The sequence below is a fragment of the Mustela erminea genome, chromosome 14, assembly GCF_009829155.1.
Source record: "Mustela erminea isolate mMusErm1 chromosome 14, mMusErm1.Pri, whole genome shotgun sequence".
Lineage (NCBI taxonomy): Eukaryota > Metazoa > Chordata > Mammalia > Carnivora > Mustelidae > Mustela > Mustela erminea.
Window position 1 is genome coordinate 33702098 of NC_045627.1, and position 26314 is coordinate 33728411.

Here is a 26314-nt window from a genome sequence, read left to right on the forward strand (position 1 = left end):
AGGACCACATCTATAGTTCTAGAAGGGTTGCTGTTCATTTTGGCAAATCAAGAAAAAAGTGAATGAACCCAGGTACTGGGAGCTCAAACTGATTCTAGGAGAATGCTTGATTACAGAAACATTTAGACACAGAGCCTTAAAACACGGTCTAGCTTAAAAAGAAAATTGCAGGAAATTATCAAAAGATGGTGCTGGGTTAAAGAAGCACCACAGGCAATTTTCCAGAGCTGTTTGAATTACAGGAAAGCGAGCCCAGGGAACAGTGCTGAAGGGTTAAAATGCTGCAAATAAACAAGTGAAAAACATGAGATGGTAAAAATACAAAGTTTTAGACTTGAATGCCTTGTCTCTGAAATCCATCCCTGGAAAATCATACTAGAGGTTTCACACTGTCAATTTCTCCTAGCCTTTATTTAGCCTAAATTAATTAATTAACTTAATAACCAAGAAGCAAATTTGAGGAGGCAGGTTTCTCCACTGTTCCTCACCTAAGGGAGTTTTCAGAGATGAGGCTTGCAAATGGGAAGGCAGCTTGCTATTTGCATATGGTTGGGAGCTTACCAGAATTTCTTTCCAGCTCTTTCAAGGACTTTAATCTAGTGAGTGAAATCTTTAGCTCTGTCTGTTTTTCTGTCTGGGATTTGTCTGGTTGTCCTGTTGTGTTCCATTATGTGCCCTGCACACGCTAGTCCCCTAATGACTGACACTTCATTCAGAGGCATAAAGAACACATTCCAAGACATGCTTGCCACCAAAAGCTTCATTGAAAAGAATGATTTTGATAACATCTTAATAAATGTCTAAAATACATCTTAGAGGAAAAAAAAGACCAAACTATGGCAGTTGTCCTTTGCTTTTCTACTGCTGACGTTACAGTGTCCCTATGTTCATCTGCACTGGGAACTCATCCATCAGTATGATTCTGTACAGACCCTGTTGGCAATCTGCAAGCTGCATGCATGTTTTTATGTCGTAGGTGAAAGTTTATTGACTGCAGCACAAATCAGACCCTCTGTATTTAAGTAACTTTGACCACACTTCATTAAGATTTTAGAAAATGTCTGTGGTCTCTATTGTATCCCCTCTCATCCTCCAAAATGAACAATCCTGTTGCAGGAGCAAAAATCAGGAATTGAAACATTGAGTCTTTTTCATTTAATTTGGCTTGCCAAGCCCCACATCTTTAACCACATCCCTGTTCTTTCAAAACAAAATCACTGCAGCAAAAAAGAAAAAGTGAATGGCTATTTTTTTTTAACCAGCATTTTTATATAGTTTGAAGGCTTTTCATATGCTGAGAGGAAAAATCTAGATAAGTTCCCATGAAATATAATCGCAAGGAAGCCAGATTTTTTAAAAGATCATACTTTTATAAGCAATAAAGGGAAGGGGACATTTCAAGTGGATTTCTCAAGGTACTTTGATTTTGATTAAATCTTAAAAGAGATGCAGAAAAGCATCCTAACTATGATATATCGACCCATGAATAATTGTTGAATGTATATTTATTAATGGTAAATAGTCACAGATTCCCAATTGATTAATAATGCAGATACTTCCTTACAGTACTGTAACTGGATGACTGAGCCTACTGTGATGTTTTTCACTGAAGTTGTAATTTTTCATTTTTCATAAAATGTCAGTAAATATATATTCCATCTCAAAAAGAAAATTTCTTTGATCAGCCTCATTTTTATCTGTACTGAAGATGATTGTATTAATTAAATGCAGTGTTAAAGTGAAAAAGCCCATTTCTATTCTTTGACTTGACCTTCTGCTTCATTTGTCATGGATACCAAATAAACTTAGGCAAGACATATCTATACTTATATTTTTGAATTCTTACAGTTCTCACTGTTGTGATCCTAGCAGCATATATAAAATAGGTTTGTTGTATTGAAAGTGTTTCTAAAATTCAAAGCCACTTTGTGTGTAAGATTAAATGAATGACCAACATTTTGAAGGCCGGTCATTTTTTAGTGCTTAACCTTACTTATGAATGTAATAATAGAACTAAAATAAAATTCCTTAGATTATAAAAATTATTTTGATTCAGGACATGAAATTTTTTATTTAGCCCCCCTCCCCCACTTTGGGAATGAAGCTTCTCTATTTCTTAGGATCTTCTGATCATAAATATAGAACTCTTGTTAGGTTAGACAATAACTAGTTCACCATCATAAATTTGACAGAGCCACCTGGTCAGTGCTCTCCTGTTCAAAAGTTGTTGTCTTCACCCCCACCCCCATAGCACTTTCTGGACTACATACTGCAAGTCTGTTTTCATTAAGTATTTCCAACTCATAGCATATTAAAGACATATCACTGGTATCCCATTTTTCTATTCCAAATTTACATGAAGTATCTGACTTCCCTCAAAGGTGACAACAGTTAAATAAACCGCCTGGCCTCTTGAACTATACAACACAGATACGTCGATGCAGAATGGATTCAGTCATTACTTGGGATGCTTTACCAGAGAGAGAAGAAACGCAGTTTAGTCACTGAACTGCATGGGTGTTTTTTCCCCCCATTTTTATGAGCCCCAGTACACATAGTGCTACTGCAGCTCGGCTTTAATAGTACCAGTGCCACAGTCTTCTAAGCAATACTTACGCAAGATATATTCCTTTTAAATGAGTTTATATTTTCCAAGAATGTTGACATTACATTTTTTCAAAGGATTTAAACCATTTTTTACATGATTTGGTGAGTCAACTATCTAAGTCGACCGGCAATAAACTGTATTTCTGTGGAGCAGCAGTGACCTCCAGTGGCTGGTTAGACTAACCGCAGCGATTCATGCCCGTCTTCAGTTTTTCTAATTCTGAATCCTTATGTAAACATGATTTACAACATGTATTTTTCGATCTGTGAATCAGACTTGGATTTTATTTCATTCATCTCCCTCAGAAATATAGTTATAGTATGATTTTTTAAAGTTCTATTTTGCATATGGACTTATTCTGTAATTAGCCCAGAGAGAGGCTATAGAAATGACACTGGGAGCTAGAAATAAGTGTCCATGGATGAAGAGCAAGTGATTATGTAGTAAGGATAGATAAGAAATACGTCAAAGTATTTATACTCATCAATGTTATATCTGCCATATATTCTCAAGTTTTCATTAAATGGGTTAGTATTTTCCATAGGCAATGTTCCAAAATATAATTTCAATTGGGGAAGACAGATTTCAACATTAATATTGAAAGAATTAGCATCGGTTATTTACCAGTCAGTAGGAATGTCTGAGCTATCAGGTGATGGAGGCCTCCTCCTCCACTCTAGGAGCCTGCAGTATCATGATCATGCCAGTGACCTGTGCTTTGCCCCAGTGCTCTCCCCAACCGCCCCCCCCCTTCCCAGCCGCTGAACACTGGTTCTATTAGGTTCTCTGACAATGATGTTACAGTCTAAGAGGTGATGATTCATGGATAATGAAATTATGCTCTCCTTCTGGGGAAGGATAATGCAGAGTCAGATTCATAGATCTGGCAAGGGATTTTAGGATGTTGTAGGTGCATGAAATATCCTCTCTTCCCTTGACATTTACCAAGAAGAGAACTTAAATAGTTTATTTAACATGTGGATTAGACTAGCATCAGAAACAAGCATCCAGCCATGAAGCCTAAGACAAAATGAGTTTCAGATACGACAAATGAGAATTGAGCCATGAGAAGTGAAAAAATTCAGAAACTGTGTTTTTCTTCTATTCTCTTTTCCCTGGATTCTCATTGGTGTCTGGATCTGTAGCAAACCCATGGAGTTTTGGGATACTTGTACTCTCTTAACTACCTACAGTAAAAATCAGACACACTAAGAAGAAATATGAACAATAATATCAATAAATGTGAATTATAAATGTAAGAGAAACAGAAGTGATGGAAGTTAAATAGCTTTATTAAATGACTCTTGAAAACTAATAAAAAAAATACATAGGTGAAAGTGAGTTCATCTAATCTGATTATAATAGCTAACAGAATTGGACCCAAATTTTGCTTAGTCTCCAAAATCATTGGTGACTTTTGTATAGTTGTGTAGAATAAAATAGAAATACTACAGAGAAAACCTATATAAACATAGTTTACAGTTCTTTTTTATTTGAGGAAAGTATCACAGTCATGGATGGTAGAGTATGTGCCTTAGATTCAAGTTTCTTTGACATTTTCTGATCTAATGATTTCAGGTCAGTTTCTTAGCTTTTCTGAACTTGAAGTTCCCCATCTGTAAAATGGGCATGTATTATATTTTATATGGTTATTGGAAGAACAAAATTTGAGAAATACTTTGTTAATTCTCAAATAGCAAAAACCTATTCTTTTCAAAGGGCATTTAGTGAGATACTCATCTACTGGTGCTCTGTGTCTGGCCTGGGTCAAAGACATCACTAACCTCTATATTACAGAAGACCAAATCAATTTTACGTTAATACAAATTCTGAGACTTGGCAGTGAGTCTAGAACTTAAATTGTTTTTGACCTTTACTTTCCATAAAAACACAGTTTCTTCTACCCCATGTTATCAGAGTCTGAGTTTATCAGTAATGATTAATATACATAAATGCGCAATAGACATAAAGATACCAACCAGAGAATACAAAAGCAAAAGCTTATCAAAGTAAATAAAAATCCTAATTGTGTCCCAAATCAGGTCTTTATAGAAAGGACTTTCAATAAGCATAGGTTAATTGTTGATCTCCTTTCTAGTATCAATATTTTGAGCATTTGTTGTCTTTATACTTACATATAACATTTATGGTGAGATGACATCATTATTGCATAAAAAAAGTAATTGCTCATAACATGTTATAGTGGGATTAGCATACATTCCACGTAACAATCATATAACATCTATTTTGTTTCTTTTTTTTCCCCAAAGAAAGACCCTAAAATCTCTTCCTACAAAAAAACCTGATATTGACTTTATCAATTATTGTCATTGAAAATCACTGGATTAAAAAAGGCATAAAAATACAAAGGCTTTTTTAATAAGTAACAACCTAATCATTTAAGCAAATGAAATACTAGTCTTTGTTGGTCTTTCAGCAAAATAAATAAATAAATAAATAAATAAACAATGTAGTCACAAATATCACAAATCTCTCTCCACTGGATGTACACGTATTTCCAAAATTCTTATAATTCAAGTAGAAAAATGGTTCATCTTTGATATCTAAGTTTCTGTAAAATCTCTGAAGAACAGAGAGAAGATGGTTGTTCTTCAGAGGAAAAAATTATTTGTGAATTTTATGCTTGCTTTACCTTCATAGGATCATTGGTGGAGGTTCTTGAGTTAGGTCTCATGAACATGAGAGAAGAATTTCAGAACATAAGAAGAATTTCAGAAACACAGACTCTCTGAGTCACAGAGTAAGACCAAGCAGATGCAACCTATTTCACAACTGTAACTTCTAAAGACAAAACCCCATATTCAATAATAATCCCTCTTATTGAAGAAAGAGTAAAAGAGCTTCTATATTTCCCTATCCAGCAAATGTAATGAAAATCGATAACTTTCTTGACAATTCTCATATTTTTATTTTTCAGGGGCTCCCACTCCCCACTCCCCAAGAAGGAATTTCCTTTATACCTTTCTCCTACCCTTAAGTTGTTATTCCCTACTTTACACACATGGAAAAATTGTTTTATATCACCAAAGATAGTCTTTTCTCATATAAGCCAAAACAAGTTGGTCATCTCACTCAGAAGAGTGGTCTATCTCTAATTAAAAAAAAAAAAAAAGACTGTAAAACAAAACTTAAGTCTGGCTGGCCCTCTCCAGCCTATAAATCACCTCTCCAGTATCTCTGATTTTCAACAGAAAAAGGAAGAAATCTAGTTGAATAGCAGGTTGGCAAAGTATTAAAGTCTACTATTTTCCTCTTAATCAACTCCTAGTAAACAAAATATAGGACTTTAGATTTGGGAGTGTCCAACTACATTTCACCAATTAAAAACACTCATACCAAGAATCAGAATTTAGTCTTCTCAGGGGTAAAATGCAAATTTGGGGGGCTTCACACATAAAACAATAAGGCAGTTATTACATTTAAGCAAAGGTAATTTCTGTTCAATCTTCATCATACTAAATACATCAATCCAGGGTGTAAAATATATGTTGTCACTAAAGAGCAAAGGACTTCAATTAAATATAAATCCTTATTCAGCCCTCTTGGGGCTCAAAGTTTTTAATGAGGTAGGTGGGGGTAAAAAGAAAATGTCCGTAGACAGTAAGGCTACAGTATAGTGAGGCTATACTATCAGGTGGACTTCATGGCTTTTACTGGGTGGTCCCTACACATAGCAAAAAACTGCTTCTTATCAATAATATTGACCTGTTATACATTCTGAAAGAAGGAATATGTTTATGCCTCTCCATATGAAGCAATCAACCAGAATCTCACAAAAATATTTAAAGGAAACTTGTAGAGTATCATGTTGAGGCTGAAGTAGTGGAGTAACTTTAAAATATCTGTTATACCTGTGATAAGATCACAACAGTGAAAACCCTCTAAGGAGTTTAAAACTAACACCTCACTTTAGGATCAGTGTTGGCTTGTACTCATTGATCTACAAAAGGGGCTTTGCACAATTTACACAAAATTTTAAAGTGAAAAGTCAAAACTATTTAGTACTGCCATTTATCCAATGGAAGGTTAGGTAACATCACTGAATGATGGCTAAATTAGAATAATTACAGATCTGTAAATAAAGGCCATATTACATAAGCATATGGTGTTCTCTACCAAGTTAGGCATGTTGTAGATGCTTAGAAAGGAAATTCATATCCATCCTATAATTCATGTTTCATTACAAAGTCTGTGTACGTTTGTGTAATTAAGTCCTTGTGTGCCGGAAGTGGGTATGTAGGGTTTTTTATTTGTTTTTAATATAGGAAGAATTCTTAGATTGATTTTGTTTTCCTTAAAATTTTTATCCATTAATCCTGTATCTTGTCCCTTCTTTAAAGGACTGCCCTAAAATAATTCATACTCCACCTACACACGCTTCTCAAGCCAAATTATATATCTCCAGTTCCTCTTTGGAAATGATACCCAGTGATTTACCATTAGGCTATCCCTCTGCTAGCTAAATTCTAATCTGCCAGCAACATATTCTTCCAGTCCATGTCACCCTTCCAGCCCATCTCATGCCATTAAAAGGCAGCACGCACTTAATCCTATGGACTTTTACAGGGAGGATAGAGTAGTAAAATGTAAAAATTTACATATATTTTTACGGGCTTCACTTTGGTTGTTTTATGGTCTAACACACAGAGAGGTATGGGGTCTTTATTAGTTTACACTAAAAAGCAAAAGCATTAGGGTAGCTGTAAATTAAAGAGAAAAGGTCAAGTTAGGTTAAAAAAAAAAAAACAAAATAAGACAAAACAAAACAAAAGTGCCCAAAGCTCATCTTATATCTTGCTTTATCTTTAAAATAATCATAAATGTATTTTGCTTTCATGACATCTGATTTACTCTCCAAGTTTACCATCATATTCTTAAATTTAAGCTTCACACTCCTTCCACTTTTCCATTTCCAGCAGAGAGGTTTCTTTTGTTTGTTTTTTGGTTGCTGGGTTTGGTTTGGTTTTCTGCCTACAGATCTTTTCCAATCCAAGTGTACCACTTTGCCTGCTTTTCTAGAGTACCCACTCAAATTTTGATCTAATGAGAAAGTCACAGAGTAACTTACCAGTTTTATGGTTGGATCAATCAGACAAACGGACTGAATCCGACCCTACAGTACAATCTAGTCAAGTCTAGGGTATCTGTCTTCTGTCTTCCAAGTCTCCCACTCCCATGCTTTGCCTCCATTTAGAAGGACTATCCACACCACAACTAACTCCTCCATCCGATGGTACCTAAGGCTCTTTCAGCTCCTATTCCTTAACAAATATCTATTCTTAGATCTAGACCAGTATTACTGTCCCTTCTGAGGGCACTTACATTTAAATAGGGATAGAAACCTTTAGCTAAATGTGAGAGAGTCATATGTAAGTTCAGCCATAACCAGCAGGGTTGGGGAAAGTACTTCTGGGGGCAAAAGGCTTTTTAGCAACACCTGTAAAATTATCCTATATAGATACTTTTGTATTTTTCTAAAACATGAGGTTAGGCCTTACCAAAAACCAAGGTAGAGCAAATAATCCAGGTTTCATTCAGTAAACTGTAATTTGAGAAATATCTTTAATAAACTTCCATTATACACAGGCGGAGTATTTCTCCACTGACAAACAATATGATATACTAGAAAGAACTTGGGTGATAGATCCAAGAAAAACTCGTCTGGATTCTGGTTCTGAGACTTAATAACTGCAAAATTTTGAGTCTTAGCTTCCTCATCTTACCAAAAAAAGTGTAAGACAATATAATCATCACCTGATTATTGCAAGAGGGAAAGAATCAGCAGCTCTTGAATACTTTTATGTACTCTATTTTGGCACACTGTGTGTTATTTAATTTAATACTCATAAAGAACCTACTTGATTAAATGAGATGACATAAGTAAAATCACTCGGTACCAAGTGTGGCACGTAATAGTAACCTCCTCTTTCCCTTCATTAACTCTGCTAAGAAGTTCAGCACCCTAGTATGCTTTAACAGTTGCATCCCACTATCTATGTGGAATAAGAGATACCTGGCAAACTTTCAAGAGTTAGTATCTAAATTGCTCAGGGGCATCTAAGCACCTGGTTAATACCACAGAGTAATGTGGTATATAAAACCAATATCCTAAATCTCCCAGCAACGCCCAAATGCCTCTCTACCTTTATTTCCATTTCATTTCCCATGCTTTAGCACTGGCCAAGTTTTGTAAGTAGCATGTGCTTTCTTACCTCTGTGCTTTTGCTCAGACTGTTTCCTTGGTGAGGAATGATTTTCCTCCCTTCTTAGTCCTCCTGTCAATCTCTGAGCCTTTCTACAATAGATCCAATTCAAATCCCACTCATTTTAGAAGTCTTCTTAATCTTGCCCTTCCCTGTTTACCATGGTATTTTGTATCCCTATTAGAGACTACATCACCAGTTGTCTTGTGTTAGAGTTATTGATGTGTCTGTATACCCTTTTTGAGGAAATGAACTATTTTTTTTAATCCTCTTTCTCCTACCAGTCATGATTGGAACAGTCATTTATTCATGATAGATGTCTATTGAATTGATTTTCTAGTAATTATGATAAGGTTATTGCCAACCTCATATTTATTTATATGGTCTACATATATATTTTGTGTTTTAATTTAGTATATACATTTTCATATTCAGTTTTCTCATGTATCATTTAACTGGCTTCAAAAATTATACTTATATAAGTATAGTCTTTAAGAATCATGTTCTGACTTAAACTCCATGTTCTGACTTAATAATCTACCAATGATTTTCCTTTGAGAGTTATAAGGATATGAACAATTTAGGTGGTATGTTTAAGTGACTAAGAGCTAAAAAATATTTTGGGACAAAGAAAGAATTTTGGATTCTATATATGAATACATCTTCGTTTTAGCGGAGGCTGGGTAGTCAAATTTTATTGTAAAGGCCATATATTTGTGACCTCTCTTTGTCCACTGCCTCTTGAGAAAGGCTTTTTTCTCTTTAGTTTGGTTGTCTGTTCATCCTGTCCACAGTTCCACAAAGCTTCTGCCTTAAATACATTCCAAGGCCTCTCCTCTCTCACCAAACAAAGGGCCACCCTACACTATCACAGAGAGGAGGTCAGAGGTCTTTGGCTTTCTGACTTTGCACATTTTCAAAGTAACTATTCTACTGGAGGCTTCAAATCAAATACTCAGAAGTTGAGAATTAGTGATGCTTGTCTTTTTTTTGTTTTGTTTTGTTTTAATCTCTTAAACACTGATTATGCAGAGGGCAGATTTGATCACATAGGACTGAGGCATCTGCCCTTTGCTAGGTCTTTGCTCCCCTCCTTTCTGTTCATCTTCTTCTTCCTTTTCACTGAATTTCATTTCTCTCATCTTAAAACTGAAATTTCTTTCAATTTTTCCCTCTACTCAATGTTTATATGTTTCTCTACTATTTAAATATGTACCTTCTGACTGGGTTAAAAGGAAAATACCAGTGATTTTTATCTCTTAGAAAAGCAGTAATTAAAATGACACAGTCTAATAATTTAATTTAAAGGGGAGTAAAAAATTGATTTTTATTCAACACTTTGTTTAGTTTATAAATGAAGAACTGTAATTTTGTAAATAGTAGCTTAATTACAGAAATAGTAATGACATTCCTTCCTAATATGTTTTTAAGTCACGTTTTAATTCTGATTCGTAAGGCAGTGCAGATTTGTAGAACTTCCAAATATTCCTTTTCATGTGAGGTCTTGTTCAGACTCTGGACCATAGGAATCTCTGCCATTAATGCAGCTGATCCGTTTTTGGGATGTATGTTAAAGAGAATTGAAATTAAATCTTCATTCAATCATAAAAACTTGTTGCTATGAGGGTTTTTGAGAACCGTGCAGTCCATTTTCTCACCTTCCATTTGAAATCCCAAAGTAATTTAATCATACTTTTAATGATCTTGCAAGTACTGAATTTCTTAGTCCTTCTCTTAGTTATCCATTCTGGGGTTTCGCTGACAAATATTACATCATTGTTTTCTCTTGAATGGATATCCTTCTTGCTTAAGTTATGTATTCAGTGGTTGCTTACATTTTAAAACGAATTTTTTTTTGTTCCCATTCTTATTATAGAGGACAATGAAGTGGTTGCATTTTGTTTTTATTTTTAATTTTCAGGACTGGAATCTGCTTGGTTTAGCTCAGGTAGAGGGTCCTGGGCTCCCTGACACAGAATTTGAAAAGATGAAAAGCCACTGTTGTGAAATTAGCACTAATCTAGTTTAGATTCACAAAATTCTGCATAGAGTGACAGCAGAATGAAAGGAACCCAGTGCTTAACTAACCTATAACCAATTATTCAGGGAAGAAGTTTCCAGTAGGATGTATTCAGCAGTTTTCAATACCAGGCTCACAAATTATATTTCCAGAGGTCAAATTTGCACATAACTCTTTGAACTATGACTATCTTCTCATATTCAACTCAGCTTTAACATCCAGCAGTGTGTTGTGTAGAAATAATCAATGGTTAAATTATTCCCATTTTGTTGGCTCAGCTCACAGTAGCCCACTGATTAGTTTAAAAAAAAAAAAAACCTATTTGATCTTCAATTTGTATTTCAACTGTACCCAATTGCAGATGCCATCTCTGGTAATATAACAAAACAGATTTAGGTTTATAAATGTGTGCTCCAACAACAGCGCACATACTGTGGTAACTATATTGTAGCTCAAAGTGTTGTAAAAAAAAATACAACTGGGTTTGCTAGAGAATCATTTTAGAGTTAATTAAACCTTCTCCACCTGTAATTTAAGAAAAAAGAAAAAGCCCAACACTCTTAAAGACCATGGGGGAAAGGCAGTTTAAGAAATAGAAGTCCTCTGTTTATCCAGGGAGGTAGTTTACAAGGCAGACAGCTACACCACAGTAGAGAGACAACATTTCCTCAGCTGATTCGGTTAATTAAAATGCACAGTTACAACAGGCTTTCTTAGAGCCTGCAGCTGAATGACCGAAGTCTCCATTTTACTCCAGTGTCACACAGAACGTGAAGAGGCAAACATACTGCCCAAACACAATTTGACTCACTAAAATCCAGCGCTATAAACATGAAATACATTTCTCAGGCACATTTTAAAAGACGTATTATCGAGATTTATGGCACAAGGATAGAAATAATTTGCAGCTAGGGCGGGCCAGGGGAATATCCCAGGTTCCTCTCAAAGTAGTTTTAAGTGAAATTTACAAATAAATCTTAAGGGTAGAGTCCTCTCTCAATGCAGAAATCTTCAACTCTTTCCTTCCAAATGTGTGAAATTTGAATCTGACAAACAACCAGTCTGTTGCCAGAATTTATGAGTGATATGAAAAATCAAAGGCCACAAAAGCTATTTGTCAAATAAACTGCAGAACGCAGTATCAGTCTGCAGGGCTCATTTGCAGAACTCATGATGAGCATGGGAGGAGGGGACGCTAACAGCTGCAGCCTTGACCGCACTGCCCGTGCCAGCCAGAATTCAAGCTGCATGAGCTGAGAGTCGCTTAAAAGGGGGGCAGAAAAAGGAAAAAAAAAAAAAAACAGAAGAGATTCTTATACCTAAGTTTTTATTAAATCAGGACATCAATGTGCACAGATGAGTACCTACAAAACCCGTTTAAGATGGATGGGACCTGCAGGTATTCAGATTAAATCTGTTTATGGAAGACTGCTCTTATTTCCTGGGCTAGGGGAGAGATGATAGACTTCGGATTAGTTAGACTAGCAGTATGATATGGCATCGGTTTCCTTATCTATAAAATGGGAACAGTACTTTACATCCCAGGGCAACTTTGAGGATAAATTGAGATAACGTATCTCTGCGGACATGGCAGGTGTTCAGTAGAAGTTTTGGACCCCTCTCTCACTAGGTGTTTTCACAAACATACAGCATGTTTCCATGATGGGGTCAAGTGAAAGCTCACACATTAACCATTTATACCACCAAATCTGCCATCTATAGAAAATGACTCAATATCTCTGGAGCTTAATTAATCAACAATTAAATCAACCTGAAAAGTATTTATCAGAAATCTGGAAACCCATTAATGGAACTGCTGTATTAACTATTGTATAATAATTTTGTTTAGCAGCACCATGAAAAAAGTCTGATCTTAGTATTGTCTTTTTCTAACAATTTGGCACCATTTGCTTTTCATAAACATTACTTAAAAAACTGACTTCATTATCTTCCAGATCTTTCTTTAAACCTCTCTAATGTTTATCTCTCTTTTTTTCTCCCCAAAACATGGATTTATCACCACCCCCCAACCCTACACACACTCAGTGTGAAGGAAACATGCTATTACTATTGTAGTATTGGCCTATAGACATAAAAACAACCTATGTAACTTAGCACTGAATTCATTTCTAGTGGGAATGAATTTAGTTGTTTGAAAGAATGGTACAAAATATATTTATGTTTTCAAAATTTCCAGTTGAGTCTGTGAAATGCTGACTGAATTATCCAAAGCAATTTATTCAGAGTTACAATAGAGAAATTCCAATGGACATTTATTGAGTACCTACTATATGCGGGCATTTAATGAAAAGGATTTGCTTTTCCTTAAGGCAAACAAAACATAACAGAGGCTAAAGGATACTTGAAATTTTGAGTGATATCATCGGGAAGACCACTGAATTATTTGATTGATTTTGTCGTCATTTCTTAAAGCACTGGATTTCCTCTTCTCGAGAGAGAAATTTGATACATGCCTCTCACTGGAGATAATAATTAGTTCATTTTAAAGACTTTAAAAAGAGCAGAGATGAAAGAGCTGTAAGAGTTTCTAAATGACACAAGATCTGTGAAGTGGTAGATATTTAACACAAACTTCATAGAACTGTTATGTGGATTCATTAGTTAATTAGTTAGTTAATGACTTTGAAGTGTTAAATCTTATTAGATGTTTTTTTACACTTTAACACATGTGAGAAATCACTCTGTCTGAAATTAGAAACTGACTATACCATTCCAACATACTGGATCTTTCCATGATACACCTTTAAGACATTCTTTCCTAGTCTGATTTTTTTTTCCAGACAACACCTGAAAAGACAATCTAGACCTTGATCCCCAGCCTCTTCATTTTTTTATTTTCGGTATTGACTTTGGCTTCCAAGTAACACTAAGCATAGAATTGAGAAACCCTCAGAGAGAGATATTTAATGCAGTTTTGTAGCTCTGTAGAGCAGAGGAGGAAAAAAACAACTGTTGGGTAAATCTGAGAGAAAGTGGACAAGGGAAGGAATTGAAATCTAATAACAGACTTATTCTTTGAAAACAGTAATTAATTTCTCTCCTACATGCTGATAAGTTGAGAAAGGATGGCAGAAGCATACTGGGTTAGCAATATTCTAATATGTGGGAGACATTTCTTTAACTTAAACAAAAATGTTTTGTTGACATATATCATACACAGGGAGAAGTTCATTGTCAATGTACAGCTCAACAGATACTGGGCATGTTTGTGTTCTCTGTACCCAGATCAAGAAACAGAAGAATTCAGTACTCTAAAAGCCCCCTCTGGTTCTCCCTCTCAAGCCCTATCTCCAAGATAACCACTACTATTACTCCTAACATCATAGGGTAGCTTCATCTGTTTCGGCACTTTCTACAAATGGAATCATAAAGTATGTACAGACGGTCCCCAACTTAAGATGGTTTGACTTAAAATTTTTCTACTTTACTAGGGTGCGAAAGTGATATGCATTCTGTAGAAGCTGTAGTTCAAATTTTAAATTCAGATCTTTTCCTGGGCTAACAATATGCAGTGTGATACTCTCCTGTGATGCTCGGAGAGCAGCAAGCAGCAGCTCCCAGTCAGACATGCAATCGCCAGGTAAACAGCCAATATAATTACAACCATTCTGTACCCAGACACCCATTCTGTTTTTCACTTTAGTGTGGTATTCTGAGCACATTTTAAGGTAGGCTAGGCTAAGTTATGATGTTCTGTAGGATGGGTTTATTAAATGCCTTTGCAACTTACAATGTTTTCAGTTTACAATGGGCTTATCAGGAGGTAATTCCATCATAAGTAGAAGATCTGTCCTCTCTCTTGAGTCTTGTTTCTTTCTGGTTCAAGGTTATCTTTCATGAGATGCATCCGCATTGTTGACTGTAGTTGTAGCTCTACTTTCTAATCTCTGTGCCTCCACCCTCCCCCACCAACAGACACAGAATCCTTTTCATATTCAAAGAATGGCTATGGGAAGTCCTTGATGAATGTCCTATCTTATATACATGACAGCACAGGAGACTCAGTAATAGCTAGTGAATAATTTTTGTTGTTGTTGCACCAGTAAATACAATGCGATCTTAAATTATTTTACACTTTAGTACCTGGCCATAGGCAAAGCCAGCTCTAAGAAACACACTGAGGTAATCTTGTTCAGGGGTCCTTGTTTTCTGCTGGATTCTCCAACCTGAATTATCCTCCCCCAGAAAAGCCCTCTGCTCCTGGCTTTCAGCTCCTGGAAAGCCTGCGCATCTCTAACAGTTGTATAGGGATTAAGGAGTGTATGGGTGATGGGCATCAGGAGTTGTATTAAGTATTGTATCACTAAATTGTACACCTGAAACTCTTATTACACTGCACATTAACTAACTGGAATTGAAATAAAAACATTTAAAAAAATGGGTAAACTACTTCATACCAAGGTGTTAATGCCTGAATTATTAGTGCTCCAAGGTATTGCCCCAGGACAGTGCTGTGACACAAAGGTCCAGTCACTCTACAATTACTCTCCAGGGGTCAATAGCTGCATTTATTGACTTGTGCTAGGAGCTTTTTTTACATTGAAGGATTCTAAGAAACAGATCTGTATCACTCAATGCTGTTTTTACTATTAGAACATTACTGAAATTGTCATTTTGCTACATCATACAGTATTCTTTCTATGAAAGCCCATGGGCAAAGGGCTACTTCTTCCAAGTAATTTTATTTTAAAATACTTTGCTCTTCATGCAACTGATCCTGCCCTATGTACCCCCATTCCCTTCGCCCCGCATCTTTCTTTCCCTCTCCTGTTAAAAATGTCAAAAACATCTGAGACAAATACCAATGTCCAGGGCTTTATAACAACTACCTTTGGTCTACCTTCCCCATCCTTGGTTTCATTTGCTTTTTCCTATGTTCTCTGTTTGAATGTCTTCACATTTTTAGAAATCCTGATGAATTTAGTAAGGATATAGATTAATTCAATAAAATATGTTAGCCCTTAAGGCAAAAATGTCAGTCACCCACATTAGGTCAGGCTGGCTACTAGAGGAACCTACATTTTAGGCAGAGGAGTCTTCCAATAATTTTCAAATCACACCCCATTGGTTTGCTGTAATCAGAGAGATTGGAGGATTTGATTTGCTGTATGGTGTGGTGCCTCCCACAACATAGGTTTTGACAAAGCTTTGCTGATTACGTTGACTGAAGATGTCTCCCATCAAGTGAAGTGGAAAGAATGAGAGAATATCTAGGAAAAATCTAGACCAAGAACACTATAAAAGATAAATGTATGTGTGAGAAAACATGGACTTAGGTTTTCAAGGGAGTGGAATGATTACTATATTTGATACGTGATAGTTTGTAACCACCAGTCCACTCTCATTTTCAAGGCTCTCAATTAGAGTTCTATTTGGGAAGATTTGATTAATGCACTATTTATCTAAGAGTCATTGATTTATGTAGCTTAACCATAAGATACAACACAGCTCATTTTCTTTCTAATATTCGTAGCTACACGAAGAATACCACAGTGACATGAGGGCGTTCTATCCTTGACTGGTAATCCACATAAGCAATCACCCAAACTGACAATATTGAAAATATTAAAGGATAATAATGTTCCCTTCATTGTTATGATCCCAGCATTCAAACTGAGTTAGAATTCCCAGGAATTCAATGATAATCCATAAACCATACCATAAAACAGTCCAATATGTATTCCAGTGAAATGTTCTCTGTGAAATGAGAAGATGTCAAATGCAGATCTCTTAATAATCCCTGTATTAATTTTTATACCAAAGAAATAATTCCAGCTCAGATAGATTAAAATTGTGGATTTTTTTTTTCTTTGCTGTTAGAGCTATTTGATTGTGAGACTCTGGGGAAAGGATATACTCTTGTTAAAAAAAATAAACAAATGTATTATCAGAGAGTGTATAAAATTAGCAAAACTTTACAATCTATACTGATGATATTCTTTAAGTATTCAATGAGGGCAATCAGTAATATATTAGAATATAGTTGTATTTATGTCATTTTTGTTTATCCAAATATATCTTGCCAAATCCAAAACAAATTTATTAAGAAACTATCATTCCTACAGACACCATGGTAAACATTCCCTTTAAAAATCACTAACTCCTGGGACACCTGGGTGGCTCAGTTGCTTAAGCGCCTGCCTTCAGCTCAGGTCATGATCCCAGCATCCTGGGATCGAGTCCCACATCGGCTCCTTGCTTGGCAGGGAGCCTACTTCTCCCTGTGCCTCTGCCTGCCACTCTGTCTGCCTGTGCTCGCTCTGACTCCTCTCTGTCTCTGACAAATAAATAAAATCTTAAAAAAAAAAAAATCACTAACTCCTGGGTGGCTCAGTCAGTTAAGGGGCTGCCTTTGTCTCAGATCATGATCCCAGGGTCCTGGGATTGAGTCCCACATCCTTGCTCAGCCGGGAGCCTGCTTCTCCCTCTGTCTACTTTTTCCCCTGCTTGTGTGCACGCTTTCTCTCTCTGTGACAAATAAATAAATAAAATCTTTTAAAAAAATTGCTAACTCCAATATAAAAATTAGGAACTATTAGGTTAGAACCTTCTGTTCAGCAGTAACCATAGAATTAAATATGATTTCAGTGCCAGTGATTATTTCAAATGTTCATAATGTATAAAAGTTAACATCTATTTATTTACACGTGGCAAACACCAGCAGTCTTTGACCTTGGCAGCATCCAACTTCATAAGGACTGCATGGCCAATGCACATGTAAGAGGACATCTTTCTCGAATACTTGGTGATTCTAACAATATGTGCAGAAAGGAATGGACACTGAAACTATAGAAAAACATTCTGCTAGACTTCTGAGTGGTTCAGAGTCATGGGACCCGAAACCAGACAATGGATAGTGAGCTTGTCACTTCACAGCTCAGAAACTTCCAACATCTCCCCATGACTTGTCACAATCCAGGCTCAACCTAGCCTTTCCATTTTTCTTTTGCAGTTACCTTTATTCACTATGCTCCTCAAAATCACAATTTACCATTCTTTGAACATCTCTAATTTGTTCACATTGTTTCTTCTGCCTGGAACATTCCTTTTTGCCAAATTCATCTTACATTTTATGACCACACTCAACTCTTTCGTGAACTATTTTCTAAAAGAGATGGAACTATTTTTTTTCTCAACTTCAATTATACATTTTGTTATTATCATTACCATTATTATTTTACTTCTACAGTCATTATCGTTTTCTAACCTATGTTATAATACCTATGTCCACATATTATCTTTCTTTCAGGGAAATTTTACATGTGTTTCTCTATCCCAAACTCCCTTCAGGAAGGATCTGATATAGTATATGCTTAATAAATGTCTGTTTAATGAATTGATGTGAATGAATGAATGTCACACCGCAAGAGTCATACTGAAACTAGTATGCTAAACAAGAGATCATTATTCCCTATCCTTGCCAAAAATATTCATAAGAGGTTTGGGATATAGTTCATACCATAATACATTATACTTTCTATATTTTACATGTTTTTAACAAATGTTTACAATTTACAGCTATGTGAATGGCTGTATATGGCAAAAAAAGCACTGGAAACATAAATGCAACATCCTATGAATTATAAAATCATTTATGAATTATAAGCATCCTCAGTTGCCACATTCAAAACATTTACTGAGCTGCCACCATTTAATCTTTACCAAAAAGTCATGAGTTCACATTGAGGCCAGTGGTGGGTATGAAAAGAGCTTTTAGAGTTCTGCATAGTGCAGTGACAAAGAAATTGAGGTCTAATCAGAGCCAGAATTTGAATCCTGCTCTAATTTAGCACCTCTCTTACAGTCACTGAGCAATAATCTCCTCCTGATAACTAACATTAGTTCCCTTTTGAAGAGATGGGATGCTTATGTGTGTATGTATGAATGTACATATTTCTAAGATTTTCTTTTTAAGTGATCTCTACACCCAACATAGGACTCAAACTTACAACCTGAGATCAAGAGCCAGCCAGGCACCCCCTGGGATGCTTATTTAATACGAAATAAGTAATTTCCCTCTGCTGCATCATATATACCACAAGCCCTTGTAAGCTTTAAAAACAAATAGACAAACAAACACAAAACTATCTCTTTGAATGGCTTGCTATGTTCCAGGTGCTATGCTAAATGCACCTTGATAAAGAGCTAAATATATTTAGCTCTTCTAACAACCCTATGAGAAAGATAGTGTTTAATCATATTCCAGATAGGGAAACTGATACAGAGAAACTTTAAGTCATACGCTCAGGGTCATAGAACTAGTAAGGAGAGGAAATGGATCGTGAATGCAAGTCTTTCTTATTCCTAACTCAGAGTTCTTAACCCCCCTACTTTACTGCCTTTGTTTCTTTTTACTAACCTTTTTTTTTTATTTTTTATTTTTTTATTTTTTATTTTATTTTTTTTTTAAGATTTATTTATTTATTTATTTGACAGAGAGAAACCACAAGTACATTTTTTTTTTTTTAAAGATTTTTATTCATTTGTTTGAGAGCGAGATGGAGAAAGAGAGAGTGCTGAGGGCAGAGGCAGAGGAAGAGGCAGAAGCAGGCTCTCTACTGATCAGGGAGCCTGACGTGGGGCTCAATCCCAGGACCCTGAGATCAGGAGCTGAGTCGAAGGCAGATGCTTAACAGAGTTAGCCACCCAGGTACCCCTCCTTTTTACTAATCCTAAAATATAATTTTTTTCTCTAAGAAGAAAATTGGATTATTTAAAACCCAGACTGTTCAGAATATTTATCTTAGCATTGCAAACATTTCACACTATACTTGGAAGGAATCTAGGAGACAGAAAATGGTGGCAGGAAATGGGTCTAGAGGTAGGCTCGTCTAACCTGGCCTGACTAAGCTATTTACATTTTGTAAAGAGCCCATCTCCAAGTCTAGTCCTAAAATGACAATGAACCTTGACCTTTAATGGACAGAAGATCTGGTTCCAGGGCCTTTTAGATAAACAGAACATGTATCAGGGAAACAGCCAGTACCCTTAACAAATTGGCTGGCTTGCCTCTCATCCCAGATCCGTGACTTTCAGCTGCTAAATGTAATATGGGAAACAAGTCAATATTTTCTAACATGCTGAGTCCATTTCCTCCCCCCACCCAATATTTTTAAGCCTAAGGCAGGTGCAGAAATCATTTCAGCCACCACTGGAGGGGTACACAGCAGCTGTCACACAACCACACAGCAACAGAGGTCTTTGCTAAGATTCAAAATGAAAAGAATATGCATTGTAATCAAAACTATGCAGGGGCCAGCACTTCCCAGATGCACACAAGAGTCCTGAGGATTTGGAAAGGGACATATGCCACTTTTTTTATACTCAAGCTAAGACAGTACCTTTCAATAGCTAGCTCATGAGGAGATGAAATCACGTCTTCAGAGAATAAAGACATAGGCAACACAGGGGTAGCATCTAGAAGTAAATCTGAAAGCTACAAAGGGGCCTTGGAAAGGATACAGGACATGCCCTTTTGTTTCCCATGTGATGACAACAAGGTCCAGAGAGGTTACTACTTGTCCAGGATGAATGAGTAAAGCTTTGGCAGTCAAAAGCCTGGAAGCCAAATCCACAATTTCTTTATTTCTTCTACTCTACCCTGTTGCCTCTAATCTGCTTTGTTTTGCCTCGTTTAGTTTTAGTTTACTTTGTTTTAAGAGGGTTATTTAATGAAAGTTACATGTGATCTAGCACCAACACAAGGGGAATTTCTTCCAACACAGGGAATTTATACACTGACTCTCTCCTGGCCAACGCACTTAGTTGCTCCCATAGCTAAGACAGAAATGAATTATCAACAGTCAGAAGTGCATGGCGAGGAAGTAAAATGAAACAGGCATGCCTCTGAGTTGTGGCTGAGCTCAGCTCTACAGTTCTGAAAGGACGCTTCTTTTTCTTTATGAAACCTTAGCGTCTCCTGTGGCTGAGATATGAATTGTCAAATCACTGCTCTCTGTTTTAAGGATCAGTTTATACACAGACCATAAAAGATTTATGTATTCATCAAATCAAACATGCATTCATTCAGTACCTGTTTTATGCCAGACTAGATATTGGTGATACCAAGGTTAAACATCTGATATACAACACAGCCATTTTACAATAAATGGAAAAGAGACATCCTGTTCTGCAGTACAAGTAGTCCCAGCACTGATTAAGCACTCACTAGCAATCAATTAGTAAACATTTACTGAATGGCTTCTTATAAAAAGACATATGATAGGTACTATAGGAAGATACTAAAACATAAGCTTAAAATCAAATGGAGATGATAAATGCATTCATATGAAATGATGTAAAAACAAAATCATATTTTAACCATAACCATATTTTAACCATTTGATCATTAAACATAGGAAAAACATGGAAGGGTTCTTAAAGTAGATGTTTTGAAAAAGGAATGGATGGGGGCGCCTGGGTGGCTCAGATGGTTAAAGCCTCTGCCTTCAGCTCAGGTCATGATCCCAGGGTCCTGGGATCGAGCCCCGCATCGGGCTCTCTGCTCGGCGGGGAACCTGCTTCCTCCTCTCTCTCTGCCTGCTTCTCTGCCTACTTGTGATCTCTGTCTGTCAAATAAATAAATAAAATCTTAAAAAAAAAAAAGAAAAAGGAATGGATGGACAAAGAATGGGTGGAGTGAAGAGAGACCATTTTAGAAAGAGAAAGTGTAGGAAAGTAGGTACAAGTATAGAGATTGGCAAACATTAATTTTATAATATTAGCTTGATTAATTGAAGTGGTTTAATTCAGATATTATAATCAATGGGTGGAAAAGTGACTGCTTGTGTGTGTGTGGGGGGGGGGTGAATTACTGCTATGCAAATAAAGGTCATAATGAATTGACAAATCAATTACTTCTAAGTTGATACTGCCACAGTCAGATGAATTCAGGATCCCCCTACACATCCATTTTTCACTTATAATCTGAAGAGTAATCATATAGGTACATACATTGTTTATGATTCTTCTGCTTAGTCAATACTTTAATACCAGTTATTAAATATTTTAAAAATTGGCTTGGCTTATAAGAGATTGTATAATTTCAACAATTTTCAAAGAGGCCTGATAGAAAAACAAGTTCTTTTCCGGTTAGATAACAGAGGAGTTAGCCAGCAGAGGAGTGAGATAGACATTCAGAATGTGGAGTATCCTTTGAAATACTTCTATGGAAGAACTATAAGTAGTTTTTGAAAGTTGGAACCATTAGTAGGATTCCAACTTAATTTCTTTACCATCCACTGGAGAAAATAAAGCCTACTGAGAAAGCAAGCAGTAAAACCTAAAGGAAGTTCCTATTCATACCTGTCCTTAGTTACCTTAAATACACACTTGATCTAGTATATTTCCCTGAGGTGCTATTAACCTAGTTCTCTCAAGATCTTTCTGACTTTTTTTGTGAGCAACACACAAATCAATCTAGAACAGCATTTCTGACATCACAATTAAGTAACTCTTTTGAAGATGGAAATCAATCCTGTCAATAATCATGTTATTAAAAACAAAAAACTTCCCTACTAAGGGCTCATTGCCAATCATCTGAAATGAGAGAGTCAAAGTGAATAACATGAATTAAGGTTTATATCAAAATTTCCACATTTTGATAAAATGCTAATGATTATCAAATGTAGATTTTTTTTCTCCTGTACATTCCCAACAAAGAGTAAGTCATCATGTCCTTCCAAAATGACTCTTTTCTAAAACAGTCTTACTGGAGCACTGTGGTTAGTTATGACTCACAGATTTAAAAAAAAAAAAAAAGATAAAAACTCCAAAGATACATTACCTCATATAAATAATAAAATAAAAATATTGTTCAGAGAACATGGTTTCCTACATAATAATTTAATCATTGAAAATTCAAATAAGTACCATCTATATCATGTTTCTGACATGTTTTATGATGGGTAATATTGTTCTCTTAAGAGAGTAATAACCCATATACTTTTTTTTTTTTTAAGTTAGTCAAAGGTGTTTGTAGTCCTCGATTAATATAGTTAAGAGCACAAGACCCAGAGACACATTCATGGGTTCAAATCTCAACCAGAAGAGCTGGGTGACCTTGATAAATAACTTCCCCATTCTGAGCTTTCATTTCCTCAGCTATATAAAATCAAGATAATTACAGAACCCACCACAGAACATTGTTAAAAATATCACAGAAATTTAAAAATATACAGTGGTTATAAAGAAACTAGCCCATGGTAACTTCTCATAATGCATTAGTTGTTATTTCCTTTCTGCATATTTACATCATAATTCTGAACTTAAAAGCTAGTTAAAAATAAAATGGGAGTCCTCTGCTATTCAATAACCCAAACCTCATCCAAACACAAAATCTTTATTTAAAATAAATTAAGTTTCCAGCATTAAATTTGAAAGATATGGACTTTTCATAGTACATTCCAATACCCGGTTTTATGAACGGGACATAACCACATGTTGTTTGGCAGACAGACAAATGCGAATCATTTTGTAAATGATATATTTGCATTTTATCCTAAATTTGCCTTCTGTCTAGATAAACTAATATTAAAATCAAAGTTGCTGCATCATGGGCTCCTTTTGCAGGGAGCCACGGTGACTAAAAAGGGGGAAAAAACCCCACAGAAACAGCTAAAACAACATGTCGTTTAGTGAAAAGTGAGGTTGCTATATATAAGAAAGCAAGTTGTGTAATGTATAGCCCTATAAAGCATCACACATATGGATTACAGTGTTAATGCTGACCTTTTAGGGCAAACTGTGTGCCCTGGCTATGGTCGAAGGGTAAATACAAATACATAAACTTGGCTTCAGTTAAAATTATGTCAAATTGCCAATAGTAGAACAAATTTATAATATTATCCTAATGGGCATACTTAGCACTTATCACTTGTGTTACCTTGGCCTCACTACTTAACTTCTCTGAATCTGTTTCCTCCGAAGGTCCTCTTTCCTGTTGAGTGGGGACAAAAGTATCCCTTCACGAAGATCCTCCTATATATCCCATAGCAATTTACTATGTGCTAACAAACCTAAAAAGTGTTCACCGACTTCCTGAGAAACTCAGATAGATCCTCACATATCAGATTTAACTGTTACTCTTTGTTTTTGTTTTGCTTTTTTAATTTTTAAATTGTTTGAGGCCTTCCCACAAAGGGCTGATTATTAAAGGAAGCGAGTGAGGCACCTGGGTGACTCAGTCAGTTTAACTTCTGACTCTTGATTTCAGGTCAGGTCATGATCTCAGGGTCATGAAATCAAGCCCTGCTGTGTTTGAAGCCTGCTTGAGATTCTCTCTGTCTCTCTCCCTTTGCCTCTCCCCACCTCATTCATGCTCTCAAACACTCTCTCTCTAAAAAAAAAAAAAAAAAAGTAGAGAAGCTGCTAGCCTAGAAATCTGGAGCCATGCATTCTAGCCTAAGATCTGCCACTGGCTTGCAAACTAATTATGTATAGTTTTCTCATATATAAAATGGAAGTAATGAGCTCTGATATCAATTAGGAAAAGTATCAAGAAAATAGGTGTAAGTGTGCTTTAAAAAAATTGAAGCACATTAATATATACAGTATTATAGGTCTTTGCAAGTTCCTCATTATATAATACATGGTAAACAAAAAGATAAATAAACAGAATTCTGTTAACATCTGAAAAGAAATGCTTTCTAGATGACTTTGATCTTTTGTGATCTTTCTCTGAGTGTTGTTTCTCTGAAAAGATCAATTTTTATTCTGAGTCATATACTATAGAAGCAGAAAAATAAATGTTATATACATAAATCATCAATAGAGAATAAGAAAAAATAATGACTACTTTTTGAGGCATTGTAACATGTGTCTAACACCTGTCAATCATTGATTATTCACCATGTGTCAAGCCCAGTAAATCCTATAAAGATGCATAGAATCTTTTCTCACAATCACCTTGTAATGTACGTGGTAAGACAATCTCTGTCTTCCAGATGAAGATGCCAACTCAGATGATTAAAATAAAATTAATCATCTTGCGTGTGACTATGCATCTAGGGAGTTGAGGGCACCAGGATTTAGGTACATGTCTGTTAAGCTCCAAAGCCCTTATTCATTCCAGGTTTCCTCACTGCCTCTCACAACACTTGATACAGAGCTGACACTCAATAAATATTGATGAATGAATGAATGGATGGATAAATTGATGGATAGATGAACAGATGCATGGATGGATGGATGGAGGGAAGGAAGGAAGGCGACAACTAATTAACCTCTAGAAATTACAAGGACAAGACTTAGGTGCCTAGCTGGGCTCTGCCACAAGTTGTTTAGTTTCTGTTGTTCTTCCTCTTCAGCAACTTGAAAATCCTAGGTTGTAAGAATTTCTTAGCTGTTGATCTGAGCATTGCCTGTCTTTCTATTATTTCTGCTGACACAGTTGATGAAGGATTTCAAATTCTTGGAACCGTTTGTGCCTTATCTCTGATATCCAACTGGAGGGCCTCTCTCCAGCAAACTAGAACATGCCATTTTGCTATTTGCTCAGTGGTTTTGGTAATTCTGGTCATGGGGCAGTACCCAGGAGTAAGGGGGTCTTCAGTTCTAACTCTGAGAGCATCTGAGAAAATTTTGCAGAAGCTGCCAAAAATAGAAAACTGTATGAGACTAGAGCCTGACATTTGGTTTTGTGTCTACTATCATTTAAGACTGAATAAAGGACAAAGGGGGAAAAGAAATGTTCTAATTGGCCCACTGATTTATTTGAAACAGGTAGATTTAGCAACTTAATTTGTGTTGGTTAACAAACCATAGATCTTTTTTCTCCACCTACTTTCTTGTAAGGAAAACTGTCTGTGCCTCAAGGTTATTTAGAAAAGCCTCTGAAAGCTATTAATAGAAAGCAGTTCTAAACCCAGTCTCTAAAAGGCTTAACTTTGTATACGATAGTTCTGCCCTTGTAGAAAAATAAAAAAGCTTTTAGAAAAAAAAAATAGCATATAGCTCAGATTATTAGCTATCTCTTTGTCACAAATGTGCAGCTGGGTTCAGAATTTGCATGTTTCCCAGGCAAAAGAATTCAATAAGCAAGTAAGCGAATCCTGCCATTTTATTAAATACTTTCAGAAAACAAAAGCAAAGCAAGCTTCCACTCAGCCAGAACCAGAACATAATCCCTGGAGCCAATAACACATGTTAAAGTTCCAGCACCGGAGCCAAATTTGACAAAGGAACCCTCTCTATCCTCCTACCCCTGGGGCAAACTACCCTATTGGGATTCACACACTCCTCATTTTTGAGTTCCTCCAAACATGGGTGGTCAAACAATTAAAATAAGGAGGGCTAAGATTTGAGACTTAAATCAAGATACATAAGTGAAGAAGTAGGAGGCTTCTGAAAGTGCCCTGTAGAGCCCAGAGATCTTTAATTTGTCCTATTCGTTATGATTCTCTTTGGAGGTAGGAAGAGAGAGTAAAAATGAATTATCTCCTC

General features: G+C 36.0%; 2 protein-coding genes across 5 annotated transcripts in view; one reads left to right on the top strand and one right to left on the bottom strand.

The window, feature by feature from the left end:
* The window catches only part of CTNNA3 (catenin alpha 3), a 1797739-nt gene that overhangs the window by 1030646 nt on the left and 740779 nt on the right, over positions 1–26314 (bottom strand). The window lies entirely within an intron of this gene.
* The window catches only part of LRRTM3 (leucine rich repeat transmembrane neuronal 3), a 166233-nt gene that overhangs the window by 2850 nt on the left and 137069 nt on the right, over positions 1–26314 (top strand). Inside the window, exon 3 of one of the 2 annotated variants that reach the window (XM_032312386.1) lies at positions 10180–10191. The exons of the other annotated variant lie outside the window; for it this stretch is intronic. The gene's annotated coding sequence lies outside the window, so the exon portion shown is untranslated. Of the gene's footprint in view, positions 1–10179; positions 10192–26314 lie in introns of those variants that run through there. 2 annotated transcript variants of the gene reach the window in all.